A 13,791-nucleotide genomic window follows, 5' to 3' on the forward strand; every position below is an offset into this window, starting at 1 on the left:
CTGTGTTTATACGGGCAGCAGCATAGTGCTTGTATGAATCCTTCTTCTTCCACAATGAAGACTGAGGGAAGTGAGTTACCTGACTTACAAAGTGTGCCAGATTTCCCAGGGAAAGCTGACAGGAAAGCTATATTCCATAGCTACCTCTCTGAGCACTTGTAGCTTGTTTCATGGTGTGGTTAGGCAGACTGCATCAAATCAACAGAATTTTGCCATAGCTGTTTACATCCTTGATGTATAGCACACAATTTCCAGCTCAGGAGAAAATGGCAGGTCAGGAACAACACTACCATTGTTCGTCTGTCTTGCAGATGTGCATGCCGTGGGTTTCCTGATGATGTAAGGCAGAAGAGAACATGAGGATGCATTTAAAATTGACACTGGCATAGTAATGTGATTCTTGATGCCTTGGAAATTTGTAGTGCAACTTAACAAACATTCTGTTAACACCAATTTAAGGACAATGTATTCTCAACTTTAATGATATAATCACAAGTTATTTGCCTTGGAATATATAAATACCCAGCAGATTTACTCATTTAGGATTTTGGTTCATTTAACAGATTAGGCACTAGTTCAGTAATTATATTACATAATTTACTACATGAGGCTTCTAGTTATATAAAAATTTAATTGTTTTTATTTCATATTTGTTTAAGAGACTTTTGTAGTGGGAATATAACTAATAGTCTAGAAAAGTGTCTTGTGTAACAAACACTTCCATGTAATTATGTCTGTTATATTGCTGGCATGCTTATGCATGAAAAACGACTGAACATCATAAAAATCTCTGATACCCTCTCAGTCTCTGTGATTGAGAGCTAAATTCAACCTTGCCGTTAAACTCACCCTGTATAGGCTGATGCTGAAGAGCAAACTAATTCCTCGCTTCATCCGTCAAATAGACTTACTCTTGGAGGGGCATAGCCCACGATGGCAACAAAGCTAGAGCTTATGGCCAAAATGAGAAAGTGTGCCCTCAAGAGCATTGCAAATATCCCTCCACCGAGCAATAAGGCATCCTTCTTCCTTTTGGAAACTGTCGGTGAGACTCATACTGGTACATTGCTTCCAGGGATCAGGCTTAACCACATGCTGTTATGAACAAAGCACAGATTCTTCAAAAGGGAAGCAAGGAGGGGAAGTAAAGGACATAAAGCATGAAGAATAATAACACAGAAGTGAAGCTTTGATAAAAGGAATGAGAATTAGGTAGGAGTGCTTATGGTACAGGGATGAAATGGAGAGTACAGCGTCAGCTGGCAGTCATGTCATGAGTTTGTTCTCAAGGTTGTGGAGTTGGTGCTGTTTTGCTTTTTGCCACTCCCTGCACATAAACTGGTGTAGTGCAGTGTCTCTGCTGTGACTAGACTGCAGTGCAGGACTGTGTCATGCCAACAGGAGCTGAGGAAGATGCCCTATCACTGATGCCTGATGATTGCCCATACCCCGGGGAGATGCAGCTGGAATGGTGAACCTGCCCAGTCACTGGGGACAGGGGCAGGGCCCACCTCTGACCTCTGCAGGGCACTGCATGCCTGGTTCGTGCCATGGGGATTCTGACTTGCAGCAGTGCTTTCAAGAGGGGAGAGCAATGTTCTAGGGAGACCACATTCATATTTCTATCTCTTTCTTTCCTTCTTCCTCCTCATCTCAACCTGTTTCAAAATAAATGACCTAAGAGAAGAAAACATCCTAAATCCCATTCTTTTAAGTGCAAGGGGTTTGTGCGAGCTGGTTTGTTCATGTATTAGATCCTAGGTGGGTTGATGTTGGCATATTGGGGATATTCCTGGATAAATGGTGGACACAGAAAATCAGGTGGATGAGATTTTCTACGGAAATACTTCTGATGCTCTGCATCTCATTGTATGTGTATGCATCTCTGTGTATGTGTGTGTATGAATAAAATGTACCTAAATTAAAAACTTAAAAAAAATCTGTTCAGTTGTGTCAATAATTCCAGGGTTGAAGAAGGTTTCTCCTAGCAACCTGCAATTGTGTGTGCTGCCAGGTATAGCAAGCAAAACATACATTCAGAGAATAAATTATATTCCTGTGTGTAGATTGAGCATTAACTCTAAAACTAGTTAGCTGGCCAACAAAGTGTGGATTTCATTGTCTCAAAAATGGAGTTACTTTGTTCAAGCATTTCATACAAATCTGCCTGCAGGCTTCATAAATTGGCATCAAAAAACTCCCTTTTGGTCAAACCCCTTATGTAGCTGTCCTCCCCAGTTATTTTTGCCCAGCCTATACGCAAGCATGTACTGCTGAGCGTTCTCACATCTTAGGTGTTTGGGGCAGAGGAGGCAAGCAATTCTAGCATCTTAATTTTCTAGCTTTGTATTCAGTCCTGTCCTGTCCTGTCCTGTCCTAATTTGAACATTTTTTGAAATACAGCTGTGGATAAGGCAGATAAATTAACCTTACAGTTATCCCCTCCATTTTAATAATAATAACAACAGTAAAATCTTGCTTGGTTTGCAAAATTGAAGTTAAAGGAAAATTCCACAAGTAGGAAAAAATTAGACCATCAACTACCATTGTGAAAAAAATTCAAGGATAATACAGCTGGACATCATGCTAGTTATACACGCAATGTGTATGATATTTCACCAAAACTAAAAGTGCTGCAAGATCAGAGATAAGACAGATTTTCCCTTTTATGACTTAGAATATTTTTAATTGGTCACTTCCAGAACAGGATTTTGCCCAGTCTTCAGCTCATTCTCTCTCTTTCCCTGAGATGCTGTAAGCACTGTGTCTACTCCCATATCCGTATTTAAAATGAATTATTTTCTGAGAGAGTAAATGGAACTAATACAGAGGCCTGTAGAAAGCCCATGTCACCACAGATGAACTAAAATATTTTAGCAGAAGGCCAGGTCTACAAATGAAAGGTCTCCCCAGGGGGTCTTGCTTTGTTCACAGCTTGAGTGACCTAAAAATAACATATTGCTGCATAGAATCACAGTTACATTATTCTCCATGCAGTTTTACCAACATTTCAAACTAAATTAAGGAAACCATTCCAAGTTTAGTTTTTTGAGCTTGTTTTCCAGCTCATCCTCCCTGACTTCTGCTTTATAATCTACCCTCATTTTTTCTGTTTAATTAAGGAGGTACTGCTTTATTCCCCACATATGTCTTGATAGTGAATATCAGCATTTTCCCCTACTTCCAAAACAGAAAGCCACTCTTCCATGCACACCCTCTCCTGTAGCTCTGTTTCCAGAAATCCACAAGATTTGTCTAGGATCCACATAAGAGTTCAGTATTTTTCTCATGTCTGAGCACTAACGGAAGACTGTAGCTTGAAACATATGAAAAGCATTTCCAAGAATCATTGAGATTTATTATAGCGTAGATTAGGTTTTTCTGGCCAGACACATTTTCTTCTATTTTGATTCTTAGGATTGTTTCAGTTACTGAAAAGAACACAGCAAACAACACTGTGCATCCTTTTGTTAAAGGTCAAAATTATTTTACAGTAAATTCATCTCATGTAGACTTTTGTGCGAGTCAGTTCTTTCTGTTTTATTTACTGCTACAATGCTGATGTAGGCAGAAAGACGTATGTGTATGTGAATTAATCTTCACTGGATTGTTTTTGACAATAGCCTCTTGTTTCCAGTTTGCATTTAATAATGCTCGTTGGTCAGTGTCAGGAACTGTATGTGTGGTGGCAGCATCTTCTGGAACATCAGTTACCATATTTAGTTGTTGTACAGTGGAAATACCAAGGAAATTGCAAGGCTGTGTCATGAGGTTGCAATAACATCTCACTTATGCTAAGGTGTTGGCTATAAAGGGTTCTTAACAACATGTGTTAACTAATGAAAAATATACTTTTTTCCAGATGGCCAGAGTTAAACAATGAGTAAGAGCTTTCAAATTGTTTGCAGTGCTCACAGCTTTTCTCTCAATGCAGTTTGTCTATATGTATTTACTTCCTCTAAAAAGGGCTTGTAAGAGCTTAAAGAAGACCCTTGAAGAGGAAGGGTATAGACTTTTCCCAAAGACAGCAAAAAACTCATCAGTTTCTATCCAAATTCAAACTGCTTCTACAGAAGAAATGGAAAGAGGTTTGGGTGAGACTGGTGGGGAAAGTGTAGAACTTTTTCAGGTTCTGCACAGTAATCTGTCTGAATGAGTTGCCAAAAATAAGAAAATGCTTGAACTTGGAGGATATAGGGCAGCTATAGCTGTTTGTGTACTATGGACTTCGTGCACTACATCAACTTGCTTTTCCTTCAAGTTACTTCTATTCCTATGTCCAGTGTTGCAAAGTGCTTCTTTTTGTGTAGGGAGTGGAAACATGATAGCATTCCTCCCCAAAACCCAGCTACTTCCACCAGAGTGAAGCATCGGTCACCAGGAAAAAACCCACAGTGCAATAGCTGGTAATGATGATGTTTAAATAATCATCACTAAGCATTGCAGTAATTCCTCATGGCAATAAAGGAATACATTGCCCCATTTCCTGCTGGTGTTCCACATTCATCCCTTATTTGGTCTCATTTGCAATCTGAATTGCTGCAATTTAGGAGGAAGAGAGAGAAAGAATTAAGATGGGACTGGAGACTGCAACAGTGACTTCTTATAAAATGCCTGTATAGCATTTATTAACTGTATTAAAACAGCTTATTTTAAGGCTGAAATATGAGCTGAGACCTTGCATGATTGATATGCCATTTGAGCTCAACATTTCTAGCACTGCTTGGAGTCGGGATTAATTTGTGACTTGACACTCTGATTGGGTTGTGTGGGTTAAAGGAAAGGAAGAGCATGTAAAAAGAAAAAGGAGGACTGTAGGTAGTTACAGCACATCAAACTGATCAGCTTTTTCTTCATGTGCTAAGTGTGCAGAATTTGCTAGAACCAATTCATTGTACTGGTGTATGTGGACATGAGGGAGAAGAATTTTGAGAGGCAGACTTTCAGTCTTGTGAAATTCTTTCTACCAATCCCTTTCTAATTTACATTACTCAGTTACTTTGTGTTATGACTCCAGAGGACAGAGCTGCAGTTTTTCCTCTTTGAAACAAGAATCCACAAGCACCTTAATCATCCTGCTGTTATTTAACTTACTTAATTTATAGTGTTCCCATTGCTGGTTCTTTTCTGCAGCAGAAATGTACCTCTTACCTCTGCCTCAGCATGTAAGAGTTTCTGCATGCTATTCAAGAAACTGAGCTCATTTGTTCTAGAATCTTTCCCCATAATCACAATTTGTTTCTATTAGTCTGCTTTTTTTTTTTCCTAAGCAGTTTAGTAGTTTATTCCACAGGTTGTCTTTAAATGGGTTTTCTTCATTTAAAGATGCTTCAAAAACAACTGCTATCAAAAGCAACCACATCACCTTATCCTTTCATAAACTTCCTCATGTAAGCTGAATCATGTTCCTTCATAGTCCACTTCTAGGACACTCCATGAAGGTTCAGGTTTGACTCACCCTCAGTATTATGTTGAATGTGGGTCTTCATTTGTTGGCAGATACAAAGAATCTTTTTTACCTTCTGTTCTCAAACATTCAAACATCCATCCTAAACACATGCCTTTTGGACTGCTTTACAAGGGTAGACATTTGACTTGAAGCAGACTAGACTAGATAAAGAGAATCTGAATCCTTGAAAGCTGATTTTCTTCTACCACTCTTGCTATATTTCGCATAGGATGTCATAATGGAGCACAGAACCTGGATGAGACAAGACATGTAGAAACCTCATGTAAACTTGAGAAACATAGGACTGTTACCTGTAAATGCTAGTAAGAGTTGTTTCAGTAAAGTGACACAGTGGTTTATAAGACAATATTAAATACTACTCACTCTACTAAATTATAACACAATGAAATATTTCCTGTATTTTGACACATGGTTTACAGGGGAACATGCTATATGATACAGAAGCAAATACGAGATCTCAGCTTTATAATATGCAGAAAGCAAATCTGGCATGTATTAGAAATAATATACAAAAGTATAGCAAGAACAGCAGAAGTGTAGAACTTAAACATTAAATTAGTTGTTTGCAATACAAGAAGATAACATTTTACTAAAACCACTCTACATGCCAATTTCAAGACATAAAGCCAGTGACCAGCAAGGAATTTAACAGCTATCTACAACAATGTCACTCTGCTTTAGAAAAAAATATTATAACACAAATATTCCAGTTTTTCCTTCTCAGTGGCAGAGCTATCGAAGAAACTTGTAAAATACCAGGCACCCAGTAGGCACAAAATAGCTGATGAAGAAGAACAGAAAGCATGTACTTTTTAAAAACCCAAGGAAAAGACTTAAAAATCAGAAAAGCATATTAAATACCAACTGGAATTAAACACGATCAGGTTTTGAAACCGCTTCATAGCTATGCTCATTGAGAAGACTTAGGGATTCAGACACTTTCCAGCAGACAGGTTTTCTATTGAAAACTCATACATGTTCATTTTAGTCCAAGAGAAGCTTCTAAACAGAGAAGAGAAACATTTGATCCAGCTTACTCCATAGTGAAGGTAGTGAATGAAGAAAACGAGTCTCTTTCACAAGCATATGACTCAGTGAAAATTCCATGTCTAAAGCAGCTTGATCCTCTTGTTCTCACAGTATATTTACTCTTGTGCATGTCATCTATATATTACCTTTTTGAGATCTTGGTGTTTGTTTCATACAAGCTCAGAGAAAATTGCTGCTACTTAGTTAATAAAAAACATTAAAAAATGAAGTACTCTGACTTTTATGATTACCTCTTAAGCAGTATCAATTCTGTTTGAGAAATAAATGGAAAGTTTGATATTTCTTTCCTTCATTCTTTCAGAGCTTTGGTTACAGTCACTGTGATTTTCTTGGCAGGACAATCAAGTCATCTGCAGGTCAAGCACAGCAAGTCAAATCCCTCTTAAAAACACAGACATCAGTCTGAATCTCTTCTCTACCCCCTGTACAACCAAAAGGGCATGAAGAACAAGCAGAACTAGATTTATCCAAGGTATTAATGATGCTATTGTTTTGTCTGCCCTGCCTCCTGGTGCACTAAGTGTACCCGATTACACCTCAGCAGAGCAGCTGTGCAGCCTCTCCCATCCATGTGAGACAACCCTGTATGACAAGTACGTAATGTGTTGTAGTAGCATTTTTTAAAATTTTAAATTTGAATCCAATATTCCTTTTCAAAAAAATCCGTGATGTATGCATACAACTAAAGCAGTAGTTTTTAAGAAAAAAAGGTTTTGAGATGTTGCCTGTTGCAGCTCTCAAATACTCTCATAATATTTCAAAATGGATGTCTGAGGCTTACACAGCAGTAAAATCAATGTGCAGGAAAACAGCAATCAGTTCTGCGGAACAAGGTATTTTGCATGCATCCATTTGTACATGAAGCTGCCTGCTTTTTATGTTGGGCTGGAGCAAGAACAAACATTGCACAGCACATGTACCTCTAAGTAAATGATATGACCTTTGCTACCTTTTGAAATGTTATCCTGGAAAGATCTAATGAAAGGATTAAACAAAACGCTGGGCCACTTCAAATTGATACTGGACAGTTTATAAGCAGGAGAAACTGTAACAGTGGCAGCATTGTTAAACACTTACTCAGCATCTCTCTTTACAGAGAAACACAGAGATCAGTTCAAGCCAGAGATCAGTTTACAAGTAAGGACAGAGAATGAACTAGATCATGTACAGATTAGAGAATAAGAAAAAGCTTAAATCCACTTAATGCGGACAAAGCATGCTGCCCTGATGGCATGATTCCGTAAGTCTTAGTGGCTATAAGCGAGGAAATGAGAAAAGCTGTAGCTGACTTGTTTCTTTTGCTTTGGGATTTGTTTTAGGGTATTGAAAGGTGGAACAACAGATCTAATTGTTTTAATTGTTTGAAAAGAATGCAAAACGTAAGAATTAACTTAAGAGTGATTTGTTTCCTTTTTGGGGAGTTCTGGGTACTATCTTAAGGAATCCAAAGAAAAGACAGGAGGTAAGAAGGGGAAACAACCATCAAAAATTATGGAGAGAAGTTTAACTTAAATACTGACTACACTACTTTGAATGTGATAAAATACCTGCCAAGTATTTCAGCTTCAATGAGCATGATAGACCGCAGATAAATAAAAGGAAATCTGACTTTTCAAGTTTCCTACTTACTCTGTGTAAATAGATGTCCACCCTCTGTGCAGCATCAGTGGACCCATTACCTGATGTGCCAGCTGCCAGTCCTTTTTTGAGAGGCCATCCTGGTGTCCATCATATGAGATCAGGTGTTTATGACATTACGCTGGCAGTGATGGGGAGGAAGTCTCCTGCAGAAAGGATAATCCGTTTTTAACATTTTCAAAAATTGATTACAATGTAAAATTAAGAACCTTAGTGCTGGCTTCCTTTGCATCAGAAAGGAGCAGATATTTGAATCTGTGGATGAAGAAGTCTGGTGCAGGCATACATCTCCCTGCAATCACAACAGATTTGCAGCTAGTCTGCTGGTCCTACAAGATGTGTGGTACAAAGCACAGAGCTAACTAGCCCATCTATTTCAAAGTCATTTGGAGACACAGGTGAATGAGTCATGAGGGAAAGCACATTTCTCGTTAAATGACCAGGCTGCATGTGTGCATTCTTACCTGCTGTTATGTTCTCATTTTAATTTTATTGTCACAGTTGCATTCTGTATGTTTTGTTCTGATGCCCTGATGCTTTTCTGAAATTGAGGGGGAAATGACTCAGGAGTGCTATGAATGCATGAGTTGGTCTGTTCCTATCCAGTATGTGATTCACTTCCAAGTTGTTCTGTTCAGTTTCAGAACAGCAGGGAAAAAGTGGACCATTTCACCCACTTCCAGAATTTACTTATTTTTAAACAATCTAGGGAAATATCTAAAGGCCATTATCTCTGGGTTGATGAAACGTGATATTTGACTGAATCGTTAGGTCATCCATTTAGTCTAGTCAAAAAGGCTAATGCAAAAATCCCTCATGATGGATGCTGAAGGAGGAGCCTATTTTATATTTACATCACAGTCCTAGGTTTGTTCTGCATGGAGGCACCTCACATAAACACATGGGTGAAGAGACACACTGGGCCAAAACCAGCAAGATTACATTTTTTTGTTCACTTTCAGCCTTGCTTACTTCTCTGGAGCCCTTCCTCTCTCCTCATCCTTCCTCAGTCACGTCTACTCCCTTTCCCATGTGTAGTGCAGGTCATGAGCAGAATGAGTTCACACTTCCCCCAAGTCCACATGGCTCTTGCTAGTGTATGCCAGCATGGATGTCTTGAATGGTATCATCTGGTACCACATTAGATACATGCTGGAGGTCTTTCATAGACTTGCAGTTCTGTCCTACCACTTTGACTACAACGGTACAACAGCCATGTTACTGAAACTGTTGCATAGTTGTATATTAATTACATGATTCAGGATGCTGAATAAGAGTCCTAAGAAGGAGATGCAGTAAGTTAGCAATATATTCTGCTATGTCCTGTTTCACTTCTTATTTTCTTCCTTTCCTTGCATTGCTTTCCCTCCTCTACTGCAATGTCATCGTAAAGTGCTCACTGCAGTATGATGGATTGAAATAGGCATGTATGTCCACAGCCCTTTAAGCTTTCCTCTGCAAGTGGATGCTATGCAAATGCAAAAAACTGACTCCTGTTGATCTAGCTCCCTTCACCAGATGGTTGTTGAATACATGAAAATTGTTTTAATAATACACTGATGCAGAATGCAGTATCTTACTCCATGATCTTGAAAAAAAATGGTGTCTATGCAGCCATGTCTTACTAAAGACAATTTATGCTATGGTATAAAGGGTGAAAATAAAGGGTAAAACACTTTTTTTGGGGGAAGGGGGATAATTATTTATTCTGTGGTTTATGATGTCGTTACTAATATGGGGAACATTCTCATCCATTGTCTTTTCATTGTTGCAACTCCTCATCAAATACATAGTAGGAGTTTGTTGCAGACAAATGCTACATCAGTGGAGACAGACCTCTTCTTTTTTTTGTGGGGTTTTTTTTTGTTTGTTTTTTGCTTTCTTGCCTCTACGAGCAGGAGACTGACTGCTTATGTTAAGGCACAATTTAGCTTTGGACAGCAACACGAGTGTCATCGTATATTACAGACTAAAGAAATGATCCACAGGGGCACAGATTAATAAAAATTCTGTGTTAGATTTTCAACCATGTTTGAAAACTATTATTTTACATGTGAAACCTAGCTCTTTTTTAAACCTTATGCCTCAAGTAGAAAACACTAAAGAATAAAAGAGCATACTCCCAATTTTTTCAAGAATTTTTAGAGCAGTAAAAATAAGTAGACCAAATTTAGTTACCACTAAGAATAATGTTTTGAGTTATTTGCCTGCCTTCTTGTTGTTACTTTGTATGTGCTGAAAAAAAATTAGGAAAGGGTGATGTTGGTACCTACAGTCTATAATTAATTTAGTAATATTCAGAAAACCAAAAAAAATTTGATATATATTGTTATATAATTCACTCATCTGTATTTTCCATCTGAGCAAGTAATATGACAGCTGGCTAAAGCGGTTTATACCTCAATAGAATAAACGGAAAGTTAAAATTGCATTCACAAGGAAAAAGGCATGAAAGCAGGCATATGTGCACAAGCATACAGACACACGTATCAGATGTATTACATTATTACCTGAAGAAATGAGGCAAAATTGCAAAGCTTTCTTGAAGAGCAGCTTCTGACTGGGTTAAGGTATTTGATCTGGCTTTGCTGTCTTTATCGTAAGGTAACATGGATAAAGACCTGTTAAGCTGCTGACTCCTGGCTTAATGAGATCTGTGTTCTAGGAGCAAGCCCAAAACACCATCTGGCTGTCTCTGCAGTGTAGAAAAAATCGGCGATGGTACCAGAGGATACAGAGGATTGAATTTAAAGAGCTGAGATGAAAGGAAAGGAGGAAAAGACATGAGTCTTGCAGATGAATATATCAGCAGGACACTGACTGCAAATTCAAGTATTTTGCAAAGTACTTTCAAAGAAATAATGAAAAATTAAGTAATAGTATTGCAGCAGACAGACACTGTAGTCACATTCCTATTTCAGTGAAATAAATATTTTAAAGCAGATCATTGAAAACAACCTTCAGGAGCTCAGCTGCCCTGGAAACACCTCTTTTTGTTTGCTATTCCTGGCAGCCTCTGGCAGGCAAGTGCAGAAAATGCTGAGTTCTAGCTACCCTGCACAGAACCTTGCTTTCCAGTACACATTGCACTCATAAAAGCATCTATGTTGAAATAAAAGCTGTTAGATGGAAGTTAAGACCTCATCTGCGGTTTCTTTCCACAGTTTTTCTTCTGCTCAGGAAAAGGGATTACAAAATGTCGATATTTATGTAATGCAAAATTGGACTTCTGCTTTTTAAAGCAGATAAAGTAGAATAAAAAAAATACAGCTATACACTGAGATGGAGATAAAGGAGAAGGTTGGAGATATGTGAATGACTGTATGTTTTTCCAGTTTTAGGGGTTTGGAACAGGTATTGCTGCAAGGCTGTGCCAGGCTTCACTGGTGCCCAAACCAGCCACAGCAGCCCAGTGCTCCCAGGAGATGGTAGAGCTCCAGGCTCACAAGCAGTCACATCCCTACATCAGAACACCCGAGCAAATGCAAACAGCCCCAGGCTCACTCAGACAATGGTGTGAGTGGGTTTGTGCCTTTTTGGGGGGAGAAGCCACAGAAATGAGCCACGCTGGAAGGCAGAATTAATGAGAATGTGTGAAATATGATCATGTTTCCACTTCTGTAGAAATGATACAATTCTATTTTTTTCTTATTAAATTCACACAACACATTAATTATTTAATTCACAGTTTCTGAAATGCCATTATCTTGGTGACCAACATGGCAATTTGTAATGTGGTGAACTTAGGCAATATGTTTAAGGAAGGAAGCATTGTTTTGTGGTAAAGGCACTGGACTTTCTCTTTCTAGATCTACTAAATAACTGTGTGACCCTGAGCAGGAATTTTAGTCCTCCAGTAAGACTTGTCCTATGTCTTCAGGGCTATACTTTTATTTTGCAATACCAGAAGCAGAACTTTGTGAAAGGCAATGTAAATGCAGTGGTCAGCAATTTATATTAATCCAGAATATCAGGTAGGTGATTTTATACAACCAAGGGGAGAAATTATCACTATTTTTAACAATTACTATTTTTCTTGTTGAAATTAGGAAAGTTCTGTCAGGAACTGCTTTCCAGTCCATGGAATTGCTCCTTTCTCTTGCATTTGCTTTTTATGTCTCCAGGGGAAGAGAAGCTGCTTTCTCATACAGTCTGCACTCAACAAACCTGCCTAGTTTAATTCCTACAATGAGCTTACTTAGTAGTAGCAAGTGAAGAAAAAGAGCTATTTTTCTTTTCAGTTCAATACAAAAAATATCAGAGAATACTGCTCCTGTATGTAAGCCATATACTGCAGCTGTTACCCAAGCCACTGCTTCACATTATAGAACGCACTTGAACTCATTGAGCCATATGAAGCAAATTTTTAAAATGCCAAATCTACTACAGGATTGTCCCTGGAGACAGAGGGGATGGCATGTGACATTTGTGCTGCTGCGCTAATGTTATCTGCCTAGGAAGAGGAAAATATCTGGCATCACATTTAGACTGATAAATATGATGATAACAGGAAAAAAAATCCTTAAGCATTGATAGCATGTATTTACTACTCCAAACCCATTATGGCTGTCATGTCACATAAAGGAGGCAGAAACAGAAGAATCACAGTGAATAGGCTCTGTAAGAAGATTAGACAAATGAAAGTCTGGCATTCAACTATGTGCTTCAGGATTACAAGTTGTCTCCTTACCCGTAAGAGTCCCCAACCCACCCCCACCCCCCATTTAAATACATACTATATCACCTACAGCTACTGTAAAAGCCATCTGTACACAAGGATAAATCACAGCAGTCCCAGGCTCTGCAGCACAAATCACAGGGGATTTCTTGAGGTAAATCTGCAAATAAAATAGGACTGTGCTCATGTTTCTCCTTCCTGGCATTTACAGAAACCAGTAGCACAAATACGAACATCTAATGTTTGAAACAGAAGATCACTCAGCTGATGGAGGGATTGGGATGTAATGAAGCAGCAAAACTACTGAGTGCAAATGAGTAGAGGTCCAGTGGCATTGGTTTGATAATTTCACCCAACAGAGGCTATTCTACAGATACCTAGTAGCAGATCTCTGCTTAGGGGGATATGTTATGAAATCTATTATCCACCACGTTTTTCAGGGATCAACACTTTAAGGCAGGGACCTGGTTTTGATACTTCCATTTCAGGAGAGTGTTTTTGTTAGAGGTTAGAAAATATAAAGGACCAGCAACCTTTGACAACATCTGGTTCAAAAAAACAAACAACCAACCTTGGTTCAAATACTGTGCAGGTAAGCACTTAGACAGTAAGTACTTGTGTCCAAAATATGGAATTATTTCACAAAGATTAAGGGCAACGTTTTCAAAAGCTTATCTGAAGATAAATAATCAGGTAGAGAGCTGGCTGGGGACACAGACAGGGATTTTCAAAACAGGTGAATAGGTACACTTTTACTGTGCACATGCTTATCTTTGGGTATTCAGTCTCAAGGAAGGATGAGATGACTATGGGGTAATGGGGTAAGCAGGCAGAGAAATTTATGTTTATATCTCTGTTCTCCTAATTGTGGTCAAAGGTGTGGTGTGTAAGCCTTGTTAAAACATCTCTTCCCCACCCCCCACCTTTTTTTTTTGTCTTCTTTTTTCTGAATGTC

Source organism: Falco peregrinus, chromosome Z (genome assembly GCF_023634155.1).
Source record: "Falco peregrinus isolate bFalPer1 chromosome Z, bFalPer1.pri, whole genome shotgun sequence".
Classification (NCBI taxonomy): domain Eukaryota; kingdom Metazoa; phylum Chordata; class Aves; order Falconiformes; family Falconidae; genus Falco; species Falco peregrinus.